This window comes from Vicugna pacos, chromosome 14 (assembly GCF_048564905.1).
Source record: "Vicugna pacos chromosome 14, VicPac4, whole genome shotgun sequence".
In the NCBI taxonomy this organism is placed as follows: Eukaryota; Metazoa; Chordata; class Mammalia; order Artiodactyla; family Camelidae; genus Vicugna; species Vicugna pacos.
The window spans coordinates 36,065,933-36,093,400 of NC_133000.1; positions in this window are offsets into that span (position 1 = coordinate 36,065,933).

Sequence of the window (27,468 nt, forward strand, 5' to 3'; positions counted from 1 at the left end):
AGAGAGACTGCTCTCTTGTTGGGTCTATGAGTTGTTTGAAAGCTAATTTGGTCCAGGATTCTGGGATCCAATCATAGTTGATGTCTCTGGAGCTCAAGTCCTCAAGCAGCTCCAGGGACTTTCTTCATTAAATGCTCTCTATTTCCTGAACTAATGTATCATGAGCGTGGTACTTACAGTGGATGGTAAAACAAATGGACTAGAAAAGGGACCTCCAAGGTCGGGTGAGCCAAGTCCTGAAAAGGAATTCATCTTCCAAACTTGAGTCCTGGGGTCTGAGGCTAGGCAAAAGGGGCACTACTTGGGTCAGTTCAGTAGGGGAACAATAAGTCTCAGGTGTTCTGTGACAGAATCAGGTAAGAGAATTTCTCAAATAAATAGCATCCTAGACTCTGAGGGCACAGGAGTGTTGACTCATTGGCTGTCTATGTCCTTTGCCCTCCAAGTGTAGCCACCCTGTGCCAGTGTCTCAGACAAGACAAGGGAGGGTTTTGGTTGCATCCGCCTGGATGCTCCCCTTGTGGGGATGAAGGTGCCTCTTAGCTTTGGCGGGTCAGTATAAGCCGCTGACTCCGATTGGGACCCTGAGGGACCAATACTGCCCTGAGCCGTATGAGGTCACCACGGACTCACTCGAACTCCATAGAATGCTGTGGAGCTACAAACTCGAGCCTGATCGCATGCTTCACAGGCCGCTCATTCACTCACACACACACACACACAGAGGTTAACAACAGTCCTCCCACCGATACCAATATCCTATTTCCTGTAGAAGGGGATCAGCCTCCTATTCTGTCCACTGGGACAGGACCTGATTCCTGACCTGATTTCCCCGTCTGAAATACCGTTAGTTGGAGAGCCTGTAGGTGGGGATCAGCCTCCACTTCTGTGGAATGGGACAGGACATGATTCCTCCCGGGGGATCCTACCTTGTTCGGACGGCCACCTGGTGAGTCTGTCCGTCCCTCCACAGAGTCTGGCTCTGATTGTAGCCCAGACACCCGGGGGGGCCGAGTTGTCATCACAAAGGAGAACCCGGATTACTGTCGGGCGGTGCCACTTCGTTTGCTGCCGGAGTCCCGTCGCCCGGTCGGCCGGAGCCACCAGTCCAGTGGCTCAAGGGGCCAGCGTGGTTGTATCTCGTTGGGGCCTCTGGAAATGTTACGGAAATAACAGTCCAGCCAAGGAACAAGTACCACTCAGAGGGTTGGAGTACTCAGATTTATTACACCAGCGGGCTCAGAGGGGCTTCTGCTCCTAAGCTCTGAGCACCTCCAAGACATGTACATGAGGTTTTATAGGGTTAAGTACAAGCTTGGGGTATTCAGCCAATAGGCATGGAACAGCTTTAGCAACATCATTATCACAAAAGTAGAGGCAGTGAGGCAGCAAACCAACATTTCAAGGCCAGATATGTCTCTTTGAAAATCCAGCTGGCTAGTAAAAACACGAACAGGGAATCAGTAAACCAACACTTATTAACTCAGATTTACGAGTTAGCCCAGCAGAACTCAGATCAGTAATCTGACACTTGTTACACTTAGATTTGTGACTTTGCTTGTTAGCCCACCTGGGTTTTCTTTCACAATTTAATATACCAAATGGATACCTTCAATGTATATTTATGCTACTGAGTCCAAACTCATTCTGCTTACTGCAGGACTGGTCAATAAATTGGGAGACCAGGTTTTGGGGCAAGAAATAGTGACTTTAATTGGAAAGCCAGCAGACTGAGGAGATGGCTGACTAATTGTCCTGGAGAACCATCTTCCCCAAGTCAGAATTCAGGCTCCTTTTATATTAAAAAGGGGAAGAAGTTATGCTTGGTTGTTGCAAACTTCTTGGTGTAGAAATTTTTTGTTGTTAAAATCCTTTGTTCTTGCAGCAATCGACCTGGGTCACATTCCTGTAAATCTCCAACAAAACAAATGTTATTGTCTATTTTGCAACTTGTTATCTTTGTATGAATGGAAAAGTGTTAATATCCTTAAAAGTCAAAGTCTTGAGATTAGGCTCTCCTGTCTATTTCAGGCTCTAGGCAACATTGTTTCATAAAAGGTGCAGAACCAACAAGACTAAGCCTAGGAAACAGGGAACAGGGTTAAAGTCAAAGGAACAGATGTAACATGGAGTCAGATTTGTTCTTTCCTATTACAATAGTGCTATGGAATAACCACTTTGGGCAGCTTTTTGTGTGGTCCTGGAGGCTTTCTCTCTCAGCCTCTGGGCATCTCTGTTGAAAACCCTTCCTAGCTGTCTGGGCTGCTGGAAACCCATTCCACCTGGTTTGCCCTGAGGATGTGTTCTGTCTATAACTCCTTTCTACTCTTTGGGAAATGATTCAATAAAAACTCAGTCGGTTTTCCACCAGCCCTGGGCAGTGTTGAGGGACAGCATGTTATTATTTTATAGAAAATATACATAATAAATGAAGTCATAAAACAGCACTGGGCACATAAGAGAGAGTCAATAAATGCGTCCTGGCTTAAAGCAAAAGTGACAGCTCAGTGTTTCCATGGCTGCTGTATTTGCTGAGATACTTACTCCTTCCCTCCATTACACATTTTTTTTAACTTAAAAAGAAATACATGTATATGATAAAAAAAATTCTATCAGCACAAAAATACACAAGTGAAAGAAGTTTTCCCTCATCCTCTGTTCCTTCAGCCTTCCCTGGAGATGCTACTGTTTATAATCCTTTGTGTGCTTTTCCAAATATGCTATGCATATTCCCACCTATGTATGCAAATTCCTTTAAAGTTTTACTTATTTTTAACCTAAAGGGATTTAAATCCTCAAGTGGCTTCTTCCCGGGTAATAGAAAAGAACAAATCTGATTCCATATTAGATCTGTTCCTTTAACTTTAACCCTGTGCTCTGCTTCCTAGGCTTAGTCTTGCTGGTTCTGCACCTTTTGTAAAACAATGTTGCTTAGAACCTGAAATATACAGGAGAGCCTATTCCGAAGGCTCTGACCTTTAAGGATATTAACACTTTTCCATTCATATAAAGATAACAAGTTGCAGAATAGAAAATAACATTTGTTTCATTGGAGGATTACAGGGATCTGACCCAGGTAGATAGTTGCAAGAACAAGGGATTCTAACAGCAAATAATTCCTACACTAAGAAGTTTGCAACAACCAAGCAAGTAGGAAAGGAGCCTAAATTCTGACTTGGGGAGATGGTTTTCCAGGACATTAGTTTGCCATCTAGGTTTAGAGAAACTTGCTATTCATACTCCAACACCCGGTCTCCTGATTTATTGGCCCGTCCTGCATTGAGGAGAATGAGTTTGAACTCGGTAACACTCCTATCTACCTAGCAAGCTGGGCACTGGAGCTGAGGACAGCTCTCCCACATCCAGGGACCTACTGTGAGCCCTTGATGTTTCCACTAGGGTGGGGAGTGGTTTACCCAGGAGGGATGGGGACTCTGCACAAACATTCAGGTAGTCTACTCCATCTGGGTTTCTGACCTTGTACCTCCTGCTGCCCGCCAGCCCAACAACATGGGACAGTGCAGCTAAGGCAGAGATCATGCCTGCCTCAGGTTCCCAGCCTGTAAAAGGGGAATTTATACTCTTCCCAAGGTAGTTCCAAGCGACAACGCCTGTGGGTGCTTGGTTCCGGGAGTGACAGGAAAACTAGCTTCTCATGGGAGTAATGGGTGTGATCCCCGTAGGGTTTCTGTAGGGGCCTAGGCTGGAGGGCTGGAGCAGGGAGGTGAAATTTGAGCTTTGGGGCTTGAGGGGCTAGAGAGGGGCACAGAGGCGGGACTGGCGCCTCCTTCAGGGTGCCTCTGAAGGTAAAGCTTTTTCTCTCCATCTCTGCTACTCCTCTCCCCGTTCTGCCTCCAGATCCCTCCCTTCTCCCTGCTCCTCCTTCCAACTATCTTTCTCCCTTCACTTTGCCCCTCCTCTCCTCCCCTCCCATCTTCTCCCTTCCTCGATTCCCCAGTCTCTCGCAGAACCCAGAGTGGATCTGGCCCTCCTGTGCATGCACAGGGTCGGTGCCAGCTGGACCGTGGGTCTGAAGCTCCAGCTCCAAGCTGGGGATCAGCCCCAGAGGCTGTTTGGCTCCACCGGCCCGCCGGGCCATTTGCTCCTGCCCCCGGCCAGGGCCTCCAGCAGTGTAAGTGAAAGGTGGGGGGCTCGGGAGAAGGGGGTCTGTGTGTCACAGCCCATGAGGGAGTTAGTTAGCGTGTGTCCAGCTGAGGGGCCCCTGTCAGACCTCTCTGCCAGCACCACCTGCCCCGGGACCCGGGCCACACCTGTCATGGGCGGGTGCTCGCCTGCCGGGGGCCTGGCCACCCCTGTCCCAGCTGCGGCCCCGTACCTGTTGCCTCTCGCCCCAGCCGGGCTCCCCTACGTCCATAGCCAGCGTTCCCTTCCCTTCTCTTGCCGCGAATTCTTTCCTCCAGGGCTTTCTCTCCTCAGCCGCAGACCCCACTCCACCCCTGGGCTGGCTGTATCCCGGGCCGGTGGGGTCTGCAGACCCGGGCGGGGGCAATGACTGGGACTGGCCTCCAAGCGGGGCTGCAGTCCTCGCCCCCCACCACTTTCCCTGCCCCGGGACCCCAGGGATGCCCTCCTCTCCCTTTCAGGCTCCCCGAGGTCCAGCTCAGCGGCGTGGGCACTGTTCCCCGGTCTGAGACCCTCCGGCTGTAAAGCCCAGCTTCTCCTGGTGGAGTCGGGGAAAAGGGAGCGCCAGTGCTGAGCGTTTGTATTTCTCCTCCCTCAGTGTTTCTGCCCCAGGTAAGTACCTTTAACACTTTCTCTGGTGTTAGGATGGGGGTGCGTGTTGATGTCACATGTTTTTATAGCAAGAGGGATTACAGTGTTGAAAGCAGGGTTGATTCACTTAAAAATGAGCTGAAGAGTGGGGGAAGGGCTATAATTAATATACTTGAGTTCTTCCGCAGGAGCTAAGGCCCCCACCCAGGTGGAGGATGGTAACTTCAGGCTGAGCGTGAGATTCCTGGATTACAACCCTATTACCTATCACCACCTAGTCAGAAGAAAGTCACACACCTGGAAACCTTCAAGCCTCATTTTGCCTATTAAAAACTTCACTTTAGTAAAAAAAAAAAAAAGAACAAATATTCACCCCAAAAACCATCAGAAATTTCGGAGTTTTTTAGCACAAGCCACTGTTCTCGCTTGACCCTGCAATAAAACCTTTCTCTACTCCAAACAAACAAAGGAAAAAAGAGCTGAGGGCATGAAGCTGTGACATGTTCATCGTCCGCCCTCCCAGGGTGAAACATGTGACCATCGATTTTAAAAAGATATATTCCTTAACTAGTCCAACTCAACTTGTGTGTGTTAACAGATGCAGCTTCACCAGAGGCATTGGAGACCCAGGAACATTGCAGACCTAAAGATAACCTGGCAAATTTTTGTTTGGTTTTGGTTTTTTGTTTTTCTTAAATTGTGGGGCAGACTACTAGTATAGAGGGAAAAATAGTTGTCAAGAGATATTTTTTCATAGAACAGCCTTAATGCAATATTGTTCACAGACTCTGAAGTCCACCCTTTTAAATGGTACAATTCAGCAGCTTTTAGTATACTCACCATAGTACAACCATTATTATTCCTTAATGTTTTCATCACTTCAGAAAGAACAGTGGAAATGAATGAACCTATCCACCCCTCCCTAGTGGTGGTTCTAAAGAAATTTCTTGGCTGTTCCTGACCATAAATTAACTTGTTACATTCCATAAAAATCTGGTAGGAATTCTAATCAGAGTTGAATTGAATCTATATATCAAAACAGGAAGAATTAATGTCTTTATGACATAAACTTTTTCTACCCATGAATGTATCTGAGACACTATCTTTTCATCTGTTCAGAGCCTGGCCATGGGAAGTCCTCATTAATTGCTGGGTCTGTGAATGATGAGATTCTATTCATAGTTAGTTGCAATTGTAGCCTTTCAGAGAAGAGAAAAGTAACCTCAGTGAAGCCAAGTGCCTCCCTGATTGTCAGAAAGAGTGACAGCCAGTGCTGTAGTGATCCAGTGGACTTGGTGCTGACAACCAGTGTTCTCCACCACATACAGCTAAGGGGATTACAGGGTTCTTTTATTTTTTTATAACATTACTTTTATTTTTATTTATTTATTTTTTTAAAATTATTTTTTATTAAAGTGTAGTCAATTTACAATGTTAGTTTCAGATGTACAGCAGTGATTCAGTTATACATATGCATATGTACATATATGTTTTTCAGATTGTTTTTAGTACAATTCGTTACAAGGAATTGAATATAGTTCCCTGTGCTGCACAGTAGGTCCTTGTCATTTATTTTATATTGATAATCTATATCTGTTAATCCCAAACTCCTAATATATCCCTGTCCCCTTTCCTGCCTGCTAATCACAGTTTGGTTTCTATGTCCATGAGTCTATTTCTAGCAGCACACTTCTTGCTAGTAATATATACTGGTTGGCTGATTTCAGTTTCATTAATTTTATATTATCTGTGAGCGTTTTTCTTCTGGTGGGCCTGTATGTGTTTTGCACGTGTTAATAGAGATCTGTATTTGGGAGAACTCTGGGCCTTCTGTAGTGTCTGGCATGGAGCGCCCACTGAACTCATGCTTAAACTGGGAAAAACCATACTAAATGTTGGAATTTCCACTATGGTTGAGACTTCCAGGTTTCTATAAACTGTTTAGCCCACCTTGATGTTGGCTGCACCCATACTGGATAATTTGGTGGAACTTCATGGTATGGTGGTATAGAGAGGCCCTTGTATGCTTCTTCTCTTTCCTTTTTCTAACACTCATTCTCCTGGGCTTCCCGGATCCTCCCCCAGCAGTGCCCAGGGCTGGCTTGGTGTTGCACTGAGGCAATATTTGTTAATAAGGCCATTTCCTCATCTCTTCTGAGCCTCCATTTCCTTCTCTGCCAATGAGGGCTTAGACTAGATAATTGCTTTTCAGTTTCTTTTAAACCCATGTCTCATTTTGAGAAACAGAAAACCCAAATCTCTCCTTCAATCCCAACCCTTCAGATTTTGAAACATGCTCCAAGGGGTGACATAGCTCTTTGTGGAAAGTTGATGTGATTGTGATTACAGGTGGCACAGAAAAGACTCTTCAGAGATTTATTGCAGGGAGAGGGCAGGAGAGGGGCAATATGTCACATTTTCTAGTATGAGCACTGGAGCAGCAGCTTGGGTTTAAATACGGCCTCTGACGTGGCCTCTCTCTAATCTTACACAATGTGATAAACTTATTTCCCTCAGTTTCTTCATGTGTCAAGTTGGGGTGATAATATTTTAGGGTTTTTGTGAAACATTGTACACATAAGCCATTTGTGTCTTGGTAGAAACATGACCTGTTAGGGAGTCAGGGATTTCTTTAAAATAAAAAAAAATCTTGTCCATAGCACTCTGTGTGTATTTTGAAATTCCTGGAGGGTGAGGGTTGAGTCTAAAGTCCATCATGGGACAGGTGGTCCATGGGTCTGCTTGCCCTAGATTGCCCCCTCCTCCCCAGTTCTTTTCCTCTCAGTCCAGGATGAACTTCCTCATTAGAATTACACAGAAGTCTTCTGGTAATGGATTTTCATTTTATTGTTTAACCAGGGCAGGGGGTTCTGCTGTCATGATTTCCATGGTGAGGTTTGGTGAACTGAAGGCTATGAAATTAGGGGTTCCTATTTAAGAAAAAGAAAACAAAGTTACAAATACAAAGTTAGACCCAGGGCCGTGGCAGGGGCTCTTGGAAGTGGGTACCATTAGCTTTGTTAGCTTCAGGTGCAGTGACCTCTGGCCACGAGAATCCATCCTCGTGCTCTGAAGTTGGAGGGACCAGTGGGTTCAGTGGGAATGTTTACTGAGTGTATCTCATGGGCTGGGCATTGACCTATTTATACTGTGCATCCCTTATTTAAGACAGTGAGCGCATTTAATCTCAATAGCCTCTTTAAAAACTTAGACATAACTTTGAGATGTAATGTGTATTCCCATGTAGTTGTAAGAGATAATATGAAGAGGGCCTATGGACTCCGCCCAATTTTCCTTAATGGTTCCATCTTGCAAAGTTGGGGTACAATTCATTATTGACTCACTAACCCTTTGAGGTTTGTATTATTACCCTCATTTCTATTCATGATTAAACAGGGATTTAGAGAAGCACATAGACCTTCCCAGGTCACCAAGGTTAGTGTAGAGTCGGGTGGAATGTGGGCTTGGGATTTCCAGGCAGTAATATTATGATGGTCTGTGGCAGGGGCAGCATTCACTTGCTTATTTATTCATTCATTCAATGAACATTTATTGAGTAACCTCTGTGGGTCAGATGCTTTCATAGGGTTATCTAATTCTTCAGTAGTACTGAGAATCAGGTAATGTTTTCTTTTTTTATCTGTGAAAATTAACTCTGCGAGGTTATAGAACCCCCCAAAGGAAATACAGCTCATAAAAGAGGGATAGTATATGTGTACAGTCCCCCCTTTTTATACAGGTGGTACCCTAGGCATTTTGAATTTGCAATCTTCCTTGATATAGACATATTCTTGTAAGGCAAGGTTTTTTTTTTAATTGAAGTATAGTCAAGTTCACAATGTTTGTTAGTTGCAAGGTTTTTTTAAAATTTTCAATTAAATTTTTTGTGAGGTAATTGTTGATTTTTTTGATTCATTTTTTAATCGAGGTACTTGGGATTGAACCCAGGACCTTGTACATGCTAAGTATGTGCTCTATCACTGAACTTTACCATCCTCCCCAGGATGAGTTTTCTTATCCATCAGTTTGCAGCTTAGGAGTTCAAGTAAATTGGAGTTGAAATCCAGATCTTTCGATCCCACTGTGGTTCTGTTCATTATATTCTGCTAAGGGGTGTGGAAGCAGTTCCTTTGTTCATTCCTTTATTCAGCATTTTTGAGCACTGACTTTGCATTAGGGTCTGGCTAGGTTTTGGAAACAGAAAACAAGAAATGAACATTTTTTAAAAGGGCTGGAAGTCTAGACCAGGAGCAGGATAATGTGATCCGAGCTATGGTAGCCATGTGCAGACTCTGAGGACAGAAAGTACACCCAAGTTTGCTTGGGCTTCCCTTGCCTTCCGGCTGGTGCACACAGGTCACCACATTCCAGAGGGGCCTGTAGCCCACAGCACAGTGTGTATCTGAGTTTCCTCTCCCCTCTCAGCAGGGCCTGCAACATGAGCATTGCTGACTATGTGCAGTGTGCTGAGGACCACCAGACTCTCCCCATGGTTGTCCAGTATGTGGGGATCATCTCGGAGGAGAATCTCTTACTCATCTATAAGAAGATCTCCTCAGTGAGCCAGGTCAGGCTGTGTGGCTCCCAGTGGGTGCTCTGTATCTGCTGCAGTCACCACTACCTGCGCAAGAAGGAGTGGGGCGACTTCCAGACCCACCAAGGGTCATGGGCCTCATCACCATCACTGACCGATTGGCCAAGGACTGGCTGCAGATCGAGGAGATCCTGTGCAGAGGAGCTGTGTGGCACCACGCTGTATGACTCACGGCTCTTTGTCTTCATGCTGTAGGGCAAGTTCGCTGAGCAGCTGCATACTTATGTGGCCTTCTATCCCAGCTACAAGGACTGTGGGACAGTGGAGATGATCGAGGACTGCATTGAGTCACTCTTCATCGTGCTCGAGTCTGATCAACTGGACAGGGTCACCAAGTCTGTGGACAAGACCCCTTCCTCTGCATCCCATTTGAGAAGAGGGACTTGGTGGGACTGGACACAGACAGCAGGTAAGTCTATCTGGAGGACGAGCCACCCTGGCTGTGTGCTGGGGTTGCTTTCAGACATCCAGAAATTGATAAGCAAGGAGGGGAGCTGTCTTGCAGCTAAGGGTGGAGGGAGACACAGCCTGCTGATTTTCAGACTTTTATTATTGTATTTTTTTATTTTTTAACATTTTTTATTGATTTATAAACATTTTACAATGTTGTGTCAAATTCCAGTGTTCAGCACAATTTTTCAGTCATTCATGTACATATACACACTCATTGTCACAATTTTCTCTATGAGTTATCATAAAATTTTGTGTATATTTCCCTGTGCTATACAGTGTAATCTTGTTTATCTATTCTCCAATTTTGAAATCCCAGTCGATCCCTTCCCACCCTCCACCCCCCTGATAACCACAAGTCTGTATTCTCTGTCTGTGAGTCTATTTCTGTCCTGTATTTACGCTTTGTTTTTGTATGTTTGTTTTTGTTTTTTAGATTCCACATATGAGCACTCTCATATGGTATTTTTCTTTCTCTTTCTGGCTTACTTCACTTAGAATGACATTCTCCAGGAGCATCCATGTTGCTGCAAATGGCATTATGTTGTCGGTTTTTATGGCTGAGTAGTATTCCATTGTATAAATATACAACCTCTTCCTTATCCAGTCACCTGTTGATGGACATTTAGTTTGTTTCCATGTTTTGGCTATTGTAAATAGTGCTGCTATGAACATTGGGGTGCAGGTGTCATCCTGAAGTAGATTTCCTTCTGGATACAAGCTCAGGAGTGGGAATCCTGGGTCATGTGGTAAGTCTATTCCTAGACTTTTGAGGAATCTCCACACTGTTTTCCATAGTGGCTGAACCAAACTGCATTCCCACCAGCAGTGTAGGAGGTTTCCCCTTTCTCCACAGCCTCTCCAGCATTTGTCATTTGTGGATTTTTGAATGACGGCCATTCTGACTGGTGTGAGGTGATACCTCATTGTAGTTTTGTTTTGCATTTCTCTGATAATTAGTGATATTGAACATTTTTTCATGTGCTTTTTGACCATTTGTATGTCTTCCTTGGAGAATTGCTTGTTTAGGTCTTCTGCCCATTTTTGGATTGGGTTGATTATTTTTTTCTTATTGAGTTGTATGTACTGCTTATATATTCTGGAGATGAAGCCCTTGTCGGTTTCACTTGCAAAAATTTTCTCCCATTCCATAGGTTTTCTTCTTGTTTTACTTCTTGTTTCCTTTGCTGTACAGAAGCTTGTAAGTTTCATTAGGTCCCATTTGTTTATTCTTGCTTTATTTTTTCGAGGAGAAAATTTTTGAAATTATGTCAGACAATGTTTTGCCTATGTTTTCCTCCAGGAGGTTTGTTTTATCTTGTCTTATGTTTAAGTCTTTAATCCATTTTGAGTTGATTTTTGTATATGGTGTAAGGGAGAGTCCTAGCTTCATTGTTTTACATGCTGCTGTCCAGTTTTCCCAACACCATTTGCTGAAGAGACTGTCTTTATTCCATTGTATATTCTTGCCTCCTTTGTCGAAGATGAGTTGACCAAAAGTTTGTGGGTTCATTTCTGGGCTCTCTTTCTGTTCCATTGGTCCATATGTCTGTTTTGGTACCAATACCATGCTCTCTTGATGACTGTAGCTCTATAGTATTGTCTGAAGTCTGGGAGAGTTATTCCTCCAGCCTCTTTCTTTCTCTTCAGTAATGCTTTGGCAGTTCTAGGTCTTTGATGGTTCCATATAAATTTTATTATGGTTTGTTCTAGTTCTGTGAAATATGTCCTGGGTAATTAGAAAGGGATTGCATTAAACCTGTAGAATGCCTTGGGTAGTGTGACCATTGTAACAATATTGATTCTTCCAATCCAGGAGCACGGAATATCTTTCCATTTTTTAAAGTCTTCTTTAATTTCCTTCATCAGTGGTTTATAGTTTCTGTGTATAATTCTTTCACCTACTTGGTTAGATTTAATTCCAAATATTTTATTACTTTGGGTGCTGTTTTAAAGGGGATTGTTTCTTTACTTTCTTTTTCTGTTGATTTATCATTAGTGTAAAGAAAGGCAACTGATTTTTGAAAGTTAATTTTGTAACCTGCTACATTGCTGAATTCTTCAATCAGCTCTAGTAGCTTTTGTGTGGACATTTTAGGGTTTTCTATTGTAGTAACATGTCATCAGCATATAATGACAATTTTACCTCTTGTTTTCCAATTTGGATTTCTTTTATTTCTTTCTCTTGCCTGACTGCTGTGGCTACGACTTCCATGACTATGTTGAATAGGAGTGGTGATAGTGGGCATCCTTGTCTTGTCCCAGATTTTAGTGGGAAGCTTTTGGGTTTTTCAACATTGAGTACTATGCTGGCTGTAGGTTTGTCATATATAGCTTTTATTATGTTCAGTTATGTTCCCTCTATATGCACTTTGGCGAGATTTTTTATCATAAATGCGTGTTGAGTTTTATCAAATGATTTTTCTGCGTCGATTGAGATGATCATGTGGTTTTTGTCCTTTCTCTTCTTGATGTGATGTATTACATTGATTTGCGTATGTTGAACCAGCCGTGTGTCCCTGGGATGAATCCCACTTGGTCATGATGTATAATCTTTTTTATGTGTTGTTGGATTCTATTTGCTAAAATTTGGGTGAGGATTTTTGCATCTATGTTCATCAGAGATATTGAACTATAATTCTCTTTTTTTGTAGTGTCTTTGCCTGGTTTTGGTATCAGGGTGATGGTGGCTTCATAGAATGAGTTTGGGAGTATTCCCACATTTTCAATCGTCTGGAAGAGTTTGAGAAAGACTGGTATGAGTTCTTCTTTTTATGTTTGGTAGAATTCCCCGGTGAAGCCATCCAGTCCTGGACTTTTATTTGTAGGGAGGTTTTTAATTGCTATTTCTATTTCCATTCTAGTGATCAGATTGTTCAAGTGTTCAGTTTCTTCTTGATTCAGTTTTGGTGAATAGTATGTTTCCAGAAACGTGTCTGTCTCCTCTAGGTTATCCAGTTTGATTCCATTTAGTTTTTCATAATATTCTCATATGATATTTTATATTTCTACTCTGTTTATTGTAATTTTTCCATTTTCCTTTCTTATTTTGCTAATTTCTGCTCTTTCTTTTTTCTTCTTTGTGAGTTTGGCAAGAGGTTTGTCGATTTTATTTACTTTTTCAAAAAACCAGCGTTTGGTTTGGTTGATTTTTTTCTATGGTCTTGTTAATCTCTATTGTATTTAATTCCTCTCTGATCTTTATTATTTCCTTCCTTCTGCTGCTTTTTGGGGATTTTTTTTCTTCTTTTTCTAATTCATTCAGCTGGTGGGTTAACTTGTTTATTTGAGACTGTTCTTCCTTTTTGAAGAAGGCCTGTATCGCTATAAACTTCCCTCTTTGCACAGCCTTTGCTGTGTCCCATAGGTTTTGAGTGGTTGTGCTTTCATTATCATTTGTCTCAAGGTATTTTTTAATTTCAGCTTTGATTTCCTAATTGATCCATTGTTTTTTCAATAACATATTGTTTAAGCTCCATGCTGTCCTTTTTTTCTCCTTTGTTTCTCTGGTGTTGTTTTCCAGCTTCATGGCATTGTGGTCAGTAAAGATGCTTGAGATAATTTCTATCTTCTTAAAACTGTTGAGGTTTCTTTTGTGCCCAAGTACATGATCAATCCTGGAAAATGTTCCATGTGCACTTGAAAAGAATGTATATCCTATTTTTGGTGGTGTAATGCTCTGAAAATATCCACCAAATCTAGTTTTTCTATTGTAGTAATTAATTTCTCTGTTGCCTTGTTTATTTTCTGTCTGGAAGATCTGTCTAGTGATGTTAATGCAGTGTTCAAATCTCCAACTATGATTGTATTTCCATCAATATCCCCCTACATTTCTGTTAGTAATTCTTGTATGTACTTATGTGCTCCTATATTGGATGCTTATATATTAAGAAGTGTAATAACTTCATCTTGTATCACTCGTTTAATCATTATAAAATGTCCTTCTTTATATTTCTTTATGGCCTTTGTTTTAAAGTCTATTATGTCTGTAATCAGTACTTCAACACCTGCTTTCTTGGCTTTTCCATTTGCATGGAATATCTTTTTCCATCCTTTCACTCTCAATCTATATATGTCCTTCTTCCTAAAGTGGGTCTCTCATATGCAGCATATTGAAGGTTCTTGCTTTATTATCCAGTCTGCCACTCTATGTCTTTAGACTGGAGCATTTAGTCCATTAACATTTACAGTAATTAATGATAGATATGTGTTTGTTGCCATTTTGTATGTATCTTTGCAGTTGAATTGCTCTATCCTCTTCGTTCCTTTCTTCTTCCTTTTGTGGTTTGGTAATTTTCCTTTGTATTATCATGGATTTTATTTAATTTTCGTGACTCCCTTGTAAATTTTTGACTTGTGGTTACCGTTTTTAGTAAATCTATTAACCCATTACTATAACTGTTTTTTTAAACTGATAGTAACATGACCTCAAACCTATCATACAGTTAAAAAAATGTAAAAAAAAGAAAAAAATGTTCTATATTTCCCTACCTCCCTCTCCCACTCTCAGTTATTTGTATGTCTTCTTTTGTAATTTCGTGTTTTCTTTATTTGTAATTCATGAGTTATCACCTTTTCAGTTGTGAGTTTCTCATTTCTGTAGCATCCTGCTGCTTTTCTATTTAGAAAAGCCCTTTCAATATTTCTTTTAGTTTAGGTTTAGTGTTGCTAAACACCTGCAGCAGTTTTTTTTTTTGTCTGTGAAACTCTTTATTTCTCCTTCTATCCTAAAGGATAGCCTTTCTGGATAAAGTATCCTAGGCTGCATCTTCTTTCAGTCAGGGCTTTAAATATATCTTGCCACTCCCTTCTGGCCTGTAGTGTTTGTGTAGAGAAATCAGCTGAGAGCCTTATGGGGGTTCCCTTGTAACTTACTCTTTGCTTTTCTCTTGCTGCCTTTAGAATCATTCCTTTATCCTTGACTCTGGCCATCTTGATTATGATATGTCTTGGTGTGGGTCTATTTGGGTTCTTCCTGTTTGGGACCCTCTGAACTTCCTGTACTTGGATATCTGATTCCTTCTTTAAGTTTGGGAAGTTTTCAGTCATGATTTCTTCAAAAACCTTTTCAATCCCCTTTGATCCTTCTTCCCCATCTGGGACCGCTATTATGTGAAGATTGGGATGCTTTATAATATCCCATAGGTCCCTTAGACTGTTTTCAGTAGTTCTTCTGAATGGGTGGTTTCTATTTCCCTGTCTTTTTGATCATTAATTCATTCCTCTGCATTATCTAGTCAGCTTTGCACGGCTATTAGATCATTCCTCATCTCTGTCAATGAGTTTACCCATTCTACTTGACTCTTCTTTATAGCTTCAATTTCATTTTTGACATATTTTATATCTCTAAACGCTATCTCTTTTAATTCCTTCAGCAATTTTTTGAAATCTTGATCTAGTAGGCTATCAATGTCTATTTCATTGATCTTTCTTTCAGGGGATTTCTCTTGTTCTTTTAATTGGGAAATGTTTCTCTGCTTCTTCATCTTGCTCATACCTCTCTGGCAATGTGGTTTATGGAGTATCAGTTGTCTATTTTGGATCTTAAGGATTTTATCTATCTAATGCCTATTTAGGAATAGAACTTAGGAAAAAAGAATAAAGCGAGATAGAGAAAGAATTTTAAAAGAAGGGAGAATGCGGGTTTGAAAATTGTGTATAATGAATAACAGAAGAGTGAGTTGAAGCAGAGTATTAATCGGGTTCAGACGTCATTTTAAAACCTTTAAAAAAAAAAGGGTGGGGAGATGAATAGACGTATTTGAAACCTGTGTCTAATAAATAACAGGACATCAAAACCCAAGAGAAATAGAAATGAATTAAGAAGTAAAAATTAAGAGAGTAATAGAAAATAGAACAGGTAAAAACAGATTTAAAAAAAAAGGGAGGGTTGTCGGTGTTCTCCTGGAGTCTGTGTGCTTTTAATATGAAGTCTTTCTGTCTTCGTCCTGTTTTGGAAGGTCAGCTTGTTTTCAGAGGCCCTCCATTTGTGGCCTCTTCTGTGCTGCTCCCAGCACCTGTCAGCAAGCAGTTCACGCCTCCTCCTAACACGGGGTCAGGTGCAGCTCTCCTCTGTAGTGGGTGGGCGGGTCACTGCCCCTCTGGATGCTGCAGTCAGATATTGCAGACTGGCCAGATAGGTGGGCGGGTCGTGCCCCCTCCCAGCACCTTGGTCAGTGGCTGTGTTCTTGCTCAAAAGGCAGAGGGCAGCTCTCCCTCTACCTGTGCTGGTAGCTCTGCTGCTCTGTGCAGCTGCAGGCTATGCCCCGGTCGGCTCTCCACCCTGGTCGGCGCTCCACAGGTACTCTCGGGGAAGACTGAGGGACAGCCTTGTCCCTGCTCCGAGCCAAAACCCAGCTCCTTGTTTGTCTTTGTGGAGCAAGTTCTTTGAGGGACCAGGATGGAAGGATCCTATCTGCCCCAGGCTGTAGACCCGTCTCAGTCTGGCCTTTGAGGCTGCTAAGCCTTTCAGTGCGGACGCAGGTTTCGCCTCTGCCCCCGCCTGGGTGCTCAGCGCCGGAGGATATGGCGGCTGTGCCTGGGCCCCACCTCTCTTCCCCCGAAAAGTTTCCAAGGGTTTTCAGAGATGAAAGTATGCACCCTTCCCCCGAGAGCACATCAGCCTTGCTGTTTTATGGAGGGCCCAACTTTTTCTGCCCTGTTCACCCACAGCCACTGCGCACAGCCCCTTGCGTTCCCCTGGGGCTGCCTCCGTGTAGCCGTCCCTGTCCTCTGCCGGGCTTGTGAAGCCTGGCCCTGCCCTCCGCTGCCGGCCCGCGTCTCAGGCTGGGTGTCGCGGGGACGCTCTGTTCCCGTTTAATTTAGTTCTGTCAGACAAGTGCTGCTCTGTACAGATCCGAGCCTCGGAGGCTCCCCCTCCATCCTGCTGGCCTCTCAGTTGGAGAGGGGAGACCCAGCAAGCGAGCGCCAGTCCTCCTTTGGCGCTCCCTCCCCTTGGGACCTGTCCCACGCTGCTTTGCCTTTTGTTCTTTCTTTTTTCCTTTTCTCCTACCAGATTTTTGGCATCTTTATCTTTTGAAAAGGGTGATGTTCTGTCGGAGTTCCCCAGGTGCTCTGGTTGGCTGAGTGGGTCTGTAGATGTGGGTCTTGGTGTATTTGTGGGAGAGGGTGACTTATGAGCATCCTTCTACTCCGCCATCTTCCAAGAGAAACCGATTTTCAGACTTTTAAAAATGAATTCATCTTTGGTTCAGAGAGATCCATTTAGTGGTAGTTTGGACGCTTACTCCCCCTTTCCAGCCAGGACCCCTGGTGGGACCCCTGGAGTTGCTCTCCATTAGGATAACCACAGCCAAATAGGCTGGGAGTGCTGCGGAGGAGGCTGGTCTGAGCTGATATGTGCTGGAGGTCAAATGCACATCAGACGCTGAGACTTGTCTAGAATAAAGAATGTAAACTATCTTGATACTTTCTATATTTACTATATGTCAAAATGATAGTATTTTACATATTAGATTATATAAAATCTGTTCTTAAAATCAGTTTCAAGTCTTTATTTTTCTACTTTTTTGAATGTGGCAACTGAAAAACTTTCTTTGCGTGACTCTCATTTCATTCCTGTTGGACAGTCTGTCCTGGGACAATCTCATCGCTTTGATATATAGCTGAGGGGCTGAATCCTTATATACAGCAGAACTAGGCGCTAGCTGAGCTGGGGGTGGAGACCGTGTCTTCTGCCTCCCAGGCTGTTCTTCCGGCCTGACAGCCAATATGCCAGGTTAGGACATCAGAAACACTGCCAGGGATTTCTGAAGGCTCTCCTTATGCAGGGAAGGGCGTGTCATGGAGTATGGGACAGAGTATGGAAAGTTTCATCCTCACTTTGTCCCTGTGATCAGGTCGGCAGCCCCACTTTGCCCCAGAATTGCAGATGAATTCTTCTGGGCCATCGGCCCTCCTCTGCTGCACTCTTCTCTGCTTCCCTGTTTGTCCATCGTACCGTCCCTCAGGCAGAAGTAGGCGAGATGCCTTTGCCGAGATATGGTCCCCCTTTGCTGGGGAGAGCGAGGGAAGCTGTGTCCCCTGGCCTTGGGTCTCGGGCCCTGAGTCTGCTCTTACAGCACTGGAGAGCACGCACGGCTGTCTCACAGCTGACGGTCGGTGGGCCTGGTATGGGCTGCCAGGCCTGCTGTTGAGTCAGGGCTCCATAATTTTTGGACTTATCTAAAGTCAGATCATACTTTCTGGGTTTTGGTAAGTTGGAGGAGAAGACACCAGAGAATTGACAAGAAAGTCCCGGCCATCCCTGCAAGTGAGAAGCACAGGAGACCCGAGTCCCACATGCATGTGGTGCCTAGTGGGCTCTGGATGAATTTTCAGTTTCTCCCTGGACATGCCTCTCTGGCTTAAGAAAAGTGAGAGACATGTCGTGGACATGATCTAAGGTGCTTGTCCTCGCAGGGCTCTGTGATCTACAAGCCCGAGCCCCACTCTGCTCCTTGGAAATAAGGTGTCAGGTTTAGGGGCATGGTCACTGCTGAGGGCACACCTGCCAGCACCAGGCCACTCCCAGGCTGACTCTGTTCACTTCACCTGTCACTTCCTGCTGAGCCCCCAAGCATTAGGTGAGATAGGTACATCGGTGATGCACCAAGGTGAGTCTGCACATGCACATGGCACTGCAACGTCAGCAGTGACCACGTTCTTCTCCTGGACAGACTAGAGGGTGAGCAGTGGAAGCCTGCAGCCCTGCTCCAGCCCCTCAGCCAGTGCCTCCTCTTTTGTCATAGGAGGCACTGGTGACATTTTTGTTCAGCAACTACTTGGCTCTGAGTCTGCAGACTCACCAGAGATTATCAGGTTTTTTCCTTTTGATGTCTGTCCTTGGGATTTGGCGGAGTAGCTAGTTTCAGGACAGTGTGCTTAGTGCATAGTGATTGACACTGTCACCATTGTTTACTCAGAACCTCGTCTACCAGGCACGGCTCTGGGCATCAAAATACAGCAGCACATTAAACCTCCCTCCTGATGGGTCTGTCTGTTCTGGTAACAGAAGCGCTCATCCAGCATCTGAACATCAGTGAAATAACATGGCCAGTGAGATCGGGTCAAACACATTCTCCTCCCATCACTTTTACTCCATTGTTGCTTTTATTCCATAGTCACTTAAGTTTTAAAACAATGCTTTACTGCTGGAGCAGAGCCTAATTCTCTCCTGCTACTCTTGGTTGGAGTGATAAAAGATGTCCAGCCTGAAATGTGACCAAGTTTTGTAGCTCAAAAGCTGTCTAGGTGTATGTAGGTGGAGTTTTGGTTTGGGTCGCTGACGACGTTGTGTTCTCCACTGCAATGTCGCTCCCCTCAGGCCCCTGGCTTCCCCTGAGCAGAAGGTGAGGGTGGGTCTCACCGTCCCCAAGTCCCTGGCCTCATCACACTCATGTAAATCCTTATATTCATGCTGTCAAAGTTATTTTTGTTCTTGTGTGTTTCTAATTTTTGCTTTTTCCTCTTTCCCTTTTTCTCTCATACTGCCCTGTGAGCATGTTGTTGGGTCTGAAAAGATGGGCTGTGCACACCCTGCATCAGAAATACCTAGTTTTCCCTCTGTGATGCCTCCATCACTTTAAAAAGCAAAAACTTAACAGCTGCCTTGATCCATGTATTATCCTAGTCATCTTTTTATTTTATAATATTTTGAAATTTTTGCTTTGTTAGCACATTACTCACTGATGTTTGATACCTGTTAAAATCCTTGCTTGGAGGAGCCTGCTTGTTCCTCTTTATATTGGTGACAAATGTGTCCTTATTAATTTTGCTCGTTTGTTTTGAGGAAGTGAGATGCGAATTGATTTAGGTGGCTCCTGAGGGATGTTTTTCATGGGGCATTTTCACTTGGAAAGTAAAAGTCTGCAGTACCTTGCTTGATTCTGGCTTTTACACAAAAGTGCTCAGCACGCAGTTCCTGGACATCGCTGTGTGATGTGCATGATGGGGCTTCCTGGCTGGCGGTCCCTGGGGAGGACGTGGCCGGCTGGGGGTGGGGGTGAGCAGCCCACAGAGGGTCCTGTTGGAGGAAGCAATTTTCTTTTGCTTTTGCCTTCCCCATGCCATTTACTTTATTTTGCCTTAATAAAGGGGCAGACGTGGGTCTAAAATCCATGTCACTGTTTTGTTCCCTTTATGAGGCTGTTTTTTCTGAGTATCAGTACAACATGGCCTTCTCCTAATTAGCTGGTTCACTTGGATCTGGTGGACACAGGGGCCGCTAAAGGGGACTGCAGCTTCCTCTCTGCTTCAGCCAATGGGCATTCAGACCCTGGTTTATGGCTTACCTCAGCAGCCATGCAGGCCTCCCTGCACCAGCCTTTATTTTTAAACCATGTTGGAAGTAAATAGCTGACTCTGTGTCTGTTGCAGGTGACGTCCACCACTAACGGCCGTGTTGTTAGTTTGCAGTAGTGAGACTCCAACACCCCAGTCAGCCATGAAGGAAGATGCTTTGACCAACCTAGGACTTTGCATTCTCACCCCCACCCTGGTTCATCTCACCCGGGGGAAGTGTTTGGTCACCACAGTATGCTGGCCATGAGACCTTGTTTCTCCTTTTATGTTGTGGTCCAAATGTGGACACTTCATCTTTCACTGACTTGGTTTCACTTGAGACAGGCCAGAATTTCTGAAAGAATCCATCACAGTCTGGGTGGGGAAAAGAACAGAAGTAAGTGTGGCAAGTAGAAGGAATCGAGGCTGTCCGGGTTGGCAAGTGTAGGCTGGGATATGTGATGGCTGGGCTGTGTTCCTGTCACAGGGCCTCTCTTATGTCTCCCAAGAGCCCAAGGGTCAGGGTGAAAATAGACTTACCTGGGTTCCTCCATCCTCACCAACTCACTGGCAGGTGTGTCTGCTAACCAGGATCTCCCCCAGACCTTGGGCCCTTCTAAGTTGAGACCATGGGAGATCATTGAGTCCTTTCCCCTTGGCCTCCTATGTGAGACTTCAGTTCCTTCTGAGGTGACCCATGTCAGGAGATGCCTCCTCCTCCATGGAGCACCCTTCAGAGAACTGTGACTCAGCACACCATGCTGTGACCTTGCAGGGTTCCGGCCGTGGCCCCTGCAGAATCAGACTTGAGATGGCCTTAGCAACAGAAATGACAGGATCAATTCCAGGGCACGGCTGGGGTGAGGGAACAGGGAAAATTGAATGTGACCTCAATCAGCTAGGTGGGTGCTGGTGCTGTTACTAAAATGGAGAGCCCAGGAGTTTCCTGCCAGGGCTTGAGTTCCATAGTAAATGGTGGACATGAGGCATTTTAAAGATGCCATTTGTCATCCGAGTTACGACTTCAAAGAGACACTCGGGTCTATGAGCCTGGGGCTCAGGTGAAGGAGCCAGACTACAGATACACGTTGGGATTCATCATTTTTAGCTGGTGTTCACAACCTTGTATGTGGATGAGCTCATCTTAAGAGGTGCAGACTGAGGCTGAGGGAGGGCAGGGCTGTGCCTGGACTGGAGGAAAGCCCAGATGACGCAGCTTTGGTGTGTCAGTCAGCATTGTTTGGGATTTTTGGAGCAATGTCATTTATCCTCAAGGGGCCGGGGGTGGGGCCCACCAGGAAGAAATCTGAAGGGAGGGTCATGGCAATGTGTGCATCCGCATCATAGGAAGATGTAGAGGCCATGGGGTCTGGAAGGGGAGCCTCTTCAGAAGATGGAGCTGGAGTAGGGTGTCAGCAGAAGGTAGTCACATTCACCTGTGAGGGTGGGAGGGGGGCCTGGTGAGCCCCCACACTAGCAAACTTGTTTTCCCATGGACAAAAGGTGATCAGAGGATCTGAGATGAGAGGTTATGGGGGTTGGGAGGGGAGCCAACCAGGAGAATGGTGGTTGGACAGTTCTGGAATAATTTCCATGCAAAGTAGACTTAAAAAAACCCAAATTTTAAGAACTTTGGTAGTGACTGGGAAGGAGGCAGTTCTTTTTCTGGCCTCCTAATGGTAAGGCTTGTATCCGGGGATACACAGATGAATTGGGCAGTCTGTTCTGGGAGCTTGATCTTTACCAGGGGGAACAGTGCAAGTTTAAAGGGGGAGAAAGGCAGAGGAATCAAACTAGCCAGGTTCTGTGTCAGATCCCAGTCGGCCGCCCTACTTGCGCGTTGCATTCACATCCATGCCTCCCAGGTGGGCAGTGGCAACCCCCTTTTGCAGATTGGGAAGCCTTCTCAGAGGGGTTAAGGAATTGGTCCATTTAGCAGCTATTAAATGCTGTAGCAGGATTCAAGCAGGGCCTTGTCAGATTTCAAGGGCGAGTTCTCACTACTAATACTGGTACCTCCCTGTTGTACCTGGAATGGTGAAGTGGGTCAGTTTTGGAACCTTTCAGAAACAGTGCGATTTAAGTGCCTCAGGTCTGTTTCACAAAGCTCAGTGTTCTTTGATGGTTCAGAAGCACCACAGTGCTTTATGTCTCAAAGATGTAAGGCCTTTCTCCTTTGACGATGATGTGGTTGCAAATGACATACATGTACAAAACCAGACTTAGCAACTTCTGAAGGGAAACTCTCCAATTCTCCCTTGATCAACTTTCTTCTGTGGGATGTAACTCTGCTGCAGCCTAGGCCTGAGATTTCTGTATGGAGTGAGGGTTTGGTATCCAGTGTTAACCTAAAATGGATCAGATGGAGAAAATCAATGTTGACAGTTTAATTTTGGGTTTCATTATACAAGACACACTATCAGTTAATGGCCCATGTAGCAAATGAAATTGAGTACAGAAAATTGTATTTCTTACTTTCTATTTAGAATTCTCTTATAGCATAAGATTGCCTGCTATGGAACATCAGCTCCACCACCAGGGCACCTGTCAGTGTGTTGGTGTGATTGCATTTACATAGTGCATGTAATCTGGGCTTCCTCAGTCCCAAACACTCCAGTGCAGAATCACGGTCTGTAGTCATCAGTCATGCAAATACTTCTAAAACTATATGATGCCAGAAAAAAAGGAGAGAGATTGCCTTTATCAACTTTCCTTTCGTGTCTAACTGCAAACTGTTGTTGAGCAGCTTTGGTTTCTTTTGGATATGAATATATACATTTCTTTACATGCAAGTTGGGTTTTGGACTAGAACATCAAGCTCTTGCTTTCCATAAGCCACAAATATAGTAGCCAAATTGCACACGTGTGAATCATTTTATTCTTCTTTCTGAGAATAAATCCTTGAATTTGGGACTTGGGCTGTGATTTTCCTTTTTCCTCCTTCCACCCCTCTTGTCATCTCTCACTCCTTCTTCCCACTTGGCCTCCAAGAGGTCGTGGTCTCAAAGAAGCAGGTGGACAAACACCCAGGTGGTCACCATGCAGTGCTGCTGTAAAGGGAGCCCACCCAAGAGCTAAAGGACATTATCAGAGAGGACTTCCTGGAAGAAATGGGCTCTACGTTCAGTTGTGAGGACAGAGTAAGCTTCAGCCAGGAGACAGGGTCAAGAGGGTGGCTCAGGTGGCAGGAGAAGCCCGAGTAAAGCCTGGAGGCTTTTGGGGTGAGGACTAGGGAGAGTGACCTGTGTGGTCCAGGGCGGAGTGTGCCCCTGCTGGTGAGGACACTGGAGAGGGTCTGGGGTGGAGGGCTTTGAAGGAGTTTGGTTTTTACTAGAACTGATACAGAGGAGGCAGTGAAGGGCATCAGCAGGAAGTGACCCTCAGGAGAGGTACTCTTGGTTTTGCTTCTGATGTTCTACAGAGAGAAGTGGTCGGGACGGGTGAGAGCAGCTCTATCTGTCCCTTTGAGACCCACCCCTTCATTGATTTATTCATAACACATGCACTTCTGAGTGTCTAGGGGAGAGCAGTGGATCCACAGTAGTAAGCAAAATGTACTTTCCTCTTGGGAGCTTAGCAGTGTCAGAAGTTGACTCAGCATAGAAAGTTCTAGGAACACAGCAGGGGCATATAACCCAAAGTGCAGGGGTTGGATGCAAGGAAGTCTTCCTTGAGAAATAGTGATAATGAGCCTGGAGGCGAGTGGGAAGTAGCAGCTTGTCATGGGGCCCCTGAGGTCACTGGGGCCCTGGGTACTGCTGTGAGGCTGGGCGATTAGGGGCAGTGGTGGGGTTGGGGCTAGAACTCTACTAGGGAACCTCTGCAGGGTTTGAAGTGGGGGAATGTTGTAATCAAACTTGTGTTTTTGGAAGGCTGCTCTGGCTGTGTATGTGTGTGTATGTGTGTAGTTGGGAAGGGGGGAGGGTGCCACTGAGTGGGAGGGCCATTAGAATACAATTCACAGGCTGGGAGGTGACCAGTGGGAGTGGGGCATCCAGGCTGCGTGGGGATGTCAGTGGCAGTGTGGATGCAGTATTTCCTTATGGGGAGGGCTCATTAGTGGGGTTTCCCTAGTGGCACCTTGTGGCTGGAAGAAAACAGATGGGGGCTGCCAGGCTGACTTTTCCTCTTCTCTCCTTCCGTGCCTTGTGTGATGTTCTTAGCTCAGCCAACATTTGGAACAGAAAAGTTAAGGTCCAGGGTAGCCCAGGAGTTTGTTGAACTCGTTCGAGTGAGATCAGATAGGATTTAGGTTTGTGTTGAGTTCTGCAAGTTCACTTAGCTAGAAATGCCCCAGTTTTTGGATTTCCACAGGGGTCTTTATTCTTGATCATGATTGCTTTCTTGGTGAGAGGAAATTGATAACAGCTGCTGTTTTTCCTCAAAAACAAAATTTTACCTTTAAAGAAATTTTATATTAAAAAATAGGAATATTTAAAAATGATAAAGTAAGGCTCTGGTGTAGTTTCTTTGGTTTCTGAATTGACACGGAATTAGAGCCTTTGCATTAGTTAGTAGGGCATCCTTGTCAGTATTTAAAGAGCTGTTATTGAGTGCTCTAGGCCCCATCTCTCAAAGCATCACTAAAGCTTGCTCTGAAATATTGAAATCATAAAGATCTTGTTTGCAGAAACCAAACGGTTTATAATAAGCAGCATAGCTCTCTTTGTAAAATAACAATAGGCTCAAAATTAAGAAAGTGGAATATAATTGATTTTTTTAAAAAAAGCTGAAACATAAACATTCTTTTGCTAAAGCTGCAACTGAAAATTTTGAAAAGAAAAACCCTGCTGTAATATTATCTATGTGAAATACATATATGCCTATCATGTTTGAAAAGTGTGCAGTGGTTTTCGAAGTCAGGACAATTCCACCTCAGATACTGGCAGTGATGTTTGCTAGCTTTCAAGGAGACAGCCTAAATTTGCATTCTTAGCATTTTTTTTTTGTAGTGAGAGGGTTGAGGAGTGCTTTGCCAGCATGATTTTGGGGCAATTTTGGGGCAGTCGTCGTTCACAAGCAGTGAGACATTTCTGTGCATTTTACTTTCTGGACATCACCAGGTCTCATGTGGAAACATGTGGGGGTTTGTGCTGGCAGGCAGTTATGCTGAAGGACTCCCTGGTCCATCACCTTTTGTCCTGGAGCTGCTCCGGTCAGTGAATGACTTTCTTTGGCTTGGAGGTAAAGTGATCTGATGCAGATGATCAGATGTATAGTTAAAGTGCCGTTACTTGAAATAAGAGAAAACCTAGAAAAATGGCTGTAAAATTCAGGATGAGGGAGGAGATTTGGCTGAGCTGCTTGCAGTGGGGAATCTTCTCAGGTGACACCCTCACTGTGTCCCTGTCACTCTCCCTCACAGCCCTGCATGGCAGTCCTGCTGAAGCAAACATGCACTTTCTCAGAAACGCGCTGATTTCCTTGTGCCTCTGTTTGCTGGCTTTTTTTTTTTAAGCACATCTTACCCTTTGCTTAAATGCCATCCCTGTTAGTCACCTCTGACACATATTGTTCTGGACCTCATCCATATATAGCTGCTAAATTGATGAACAGAATTTAGTATCTCCATGTAGTGGAATATTATTCAGACATAAGAATGAAAAACATGAAAGAGAAAAAAAATAAAGGGGAAGATGTAAAAGGCCACCTGCTCTTGGAAGTCCACCCTGACTGTTCAACCCGCCCTTTTCCCTTTGAAACCTCACCCCTTATACTTCACTCTACTCTTTTTAATAGTATTTACCACCTTCTAATAAACGTTAACATTTTCAAAACAAAAAGAGATGCTGATACCAATTCAACATGGACAAGCCTTGATAACAGCATGCTAAGTGAAAGTAACCAGACACAAAAGGCCACAAATTGTTGATTTCAGTAATCTGAAATGCCCAGAATAGGCACATGCAGAGGCAGAGGGCAGATGATAGTTGCAAGGGGCTGTGTGGAGTGGGGATGGGGAGTGACTACTAGTGGACAGGGGGTTTCTTTTGGGGTAATGGAGTGTTCTGGAAAGAGATGGCGGTGAGGGCTGCACAACCGTGAGTGTGCAGAAGACTGCTGAGCACTGTCTCTGGGAGTGCCTGTTGTTGGGGGCGGCTTCATTTTGTTCTCACCCTGCAATGTGAAGAGTCATCATGTGCTGAGGCCGTTCTACTCCTGTGAGCGGTGAGGCTCAGAGACTTTGCAGAGTCATGTTTCTTTTCCCCCCTTGCTGAGTGTAAGCAAAATAGGTTTAAGCCTGAGAATGTGCTCCATCTGCAGAAATGTCTTTTAGTTTTGCATAGTGTAAAAATCTTGAGAGATTTTTAATCATTGAGGACAGCCTGTGGGGGGAAACAGCACATGAAGCCCGGGTGAGACCTGGAAGAGAAGCACTTCCCTCACTGAGACAGGTGGCGATTTCACCCCCATCAGGCAGTGAGGGGCCCAGACCCGTGAGTGGAATTGACAATCGTGAATATTTATGTATATCCACTGCTTCATCTTGGATATTTATTTCAAGTTGAGTCAGTTTGTGAAGGCAGACTCATCCTACATCAGGAATTTATAGTATCTGCTCTTTGAGGTGAAGATCAGACAGACTTGATTATTTAACATTCTCTCTTGAATTGATATCTCAAATTTCTTTTTCAACAGCAAAACAGCAGAAATACAGACATCCTTTAATGCTGTTGTGACCTGGAGCAGGTTTAGTCTCTGTGCCTCAGTGGCCTTATCTGTGGGTAGGGAAGATGATAACAGTGCTTCCCTCAGAGGGGCTGGGGAGGGGGAGTGAGAAACACAAATGGAGGACTTACACATGATGCTCATGAATGACCTAATTTAGTGATCTCCGCCTGGTAAGGCCTCAGGGAAGTGATATCAGAACACAGCAGTCATAGCCAGAGCACGATCTGTGTTAGCAGCTGTTATTATGATCAGTACCATCACCGTGGATTATCAGGTAGTTTTAAGACTTCGTAATATGAACTCATGAATAATGTTAAAAGACTAGACATCTCAGATCCAGTTTACATAGTTCTAAAGATTTCCTCTGAGAAAAGGGTGTTTTTTTCCCCAACTTGAATCTGAGTTGAGTCTGCAAAGAATTCTGTAGTCCTCCATCTTTGTTCTTTAATTCTCCATTTCTTCAAAAAAAGTTTTTTTAATGGAGTTACTGGGGACTGAAATGAGGACCTCATGCATGCTAAACACGTGCTCTCCCAACTGAGGTATAATCTCTCCCCTAGTTTTTTTTAACTTTACTTTCTTATTATTCAGAAGTTAGAGGCCTCTAATTCTTTTTCTAGAGACTTGTCCATGAACCTGGAAATCTATAATTAATGGACAAATCTTGGCTTATTAAAAAAATCAATAGAAAGTTCTGCAATCCATCCAAAAGGAAGTGCTCATTGACTTAAAATATT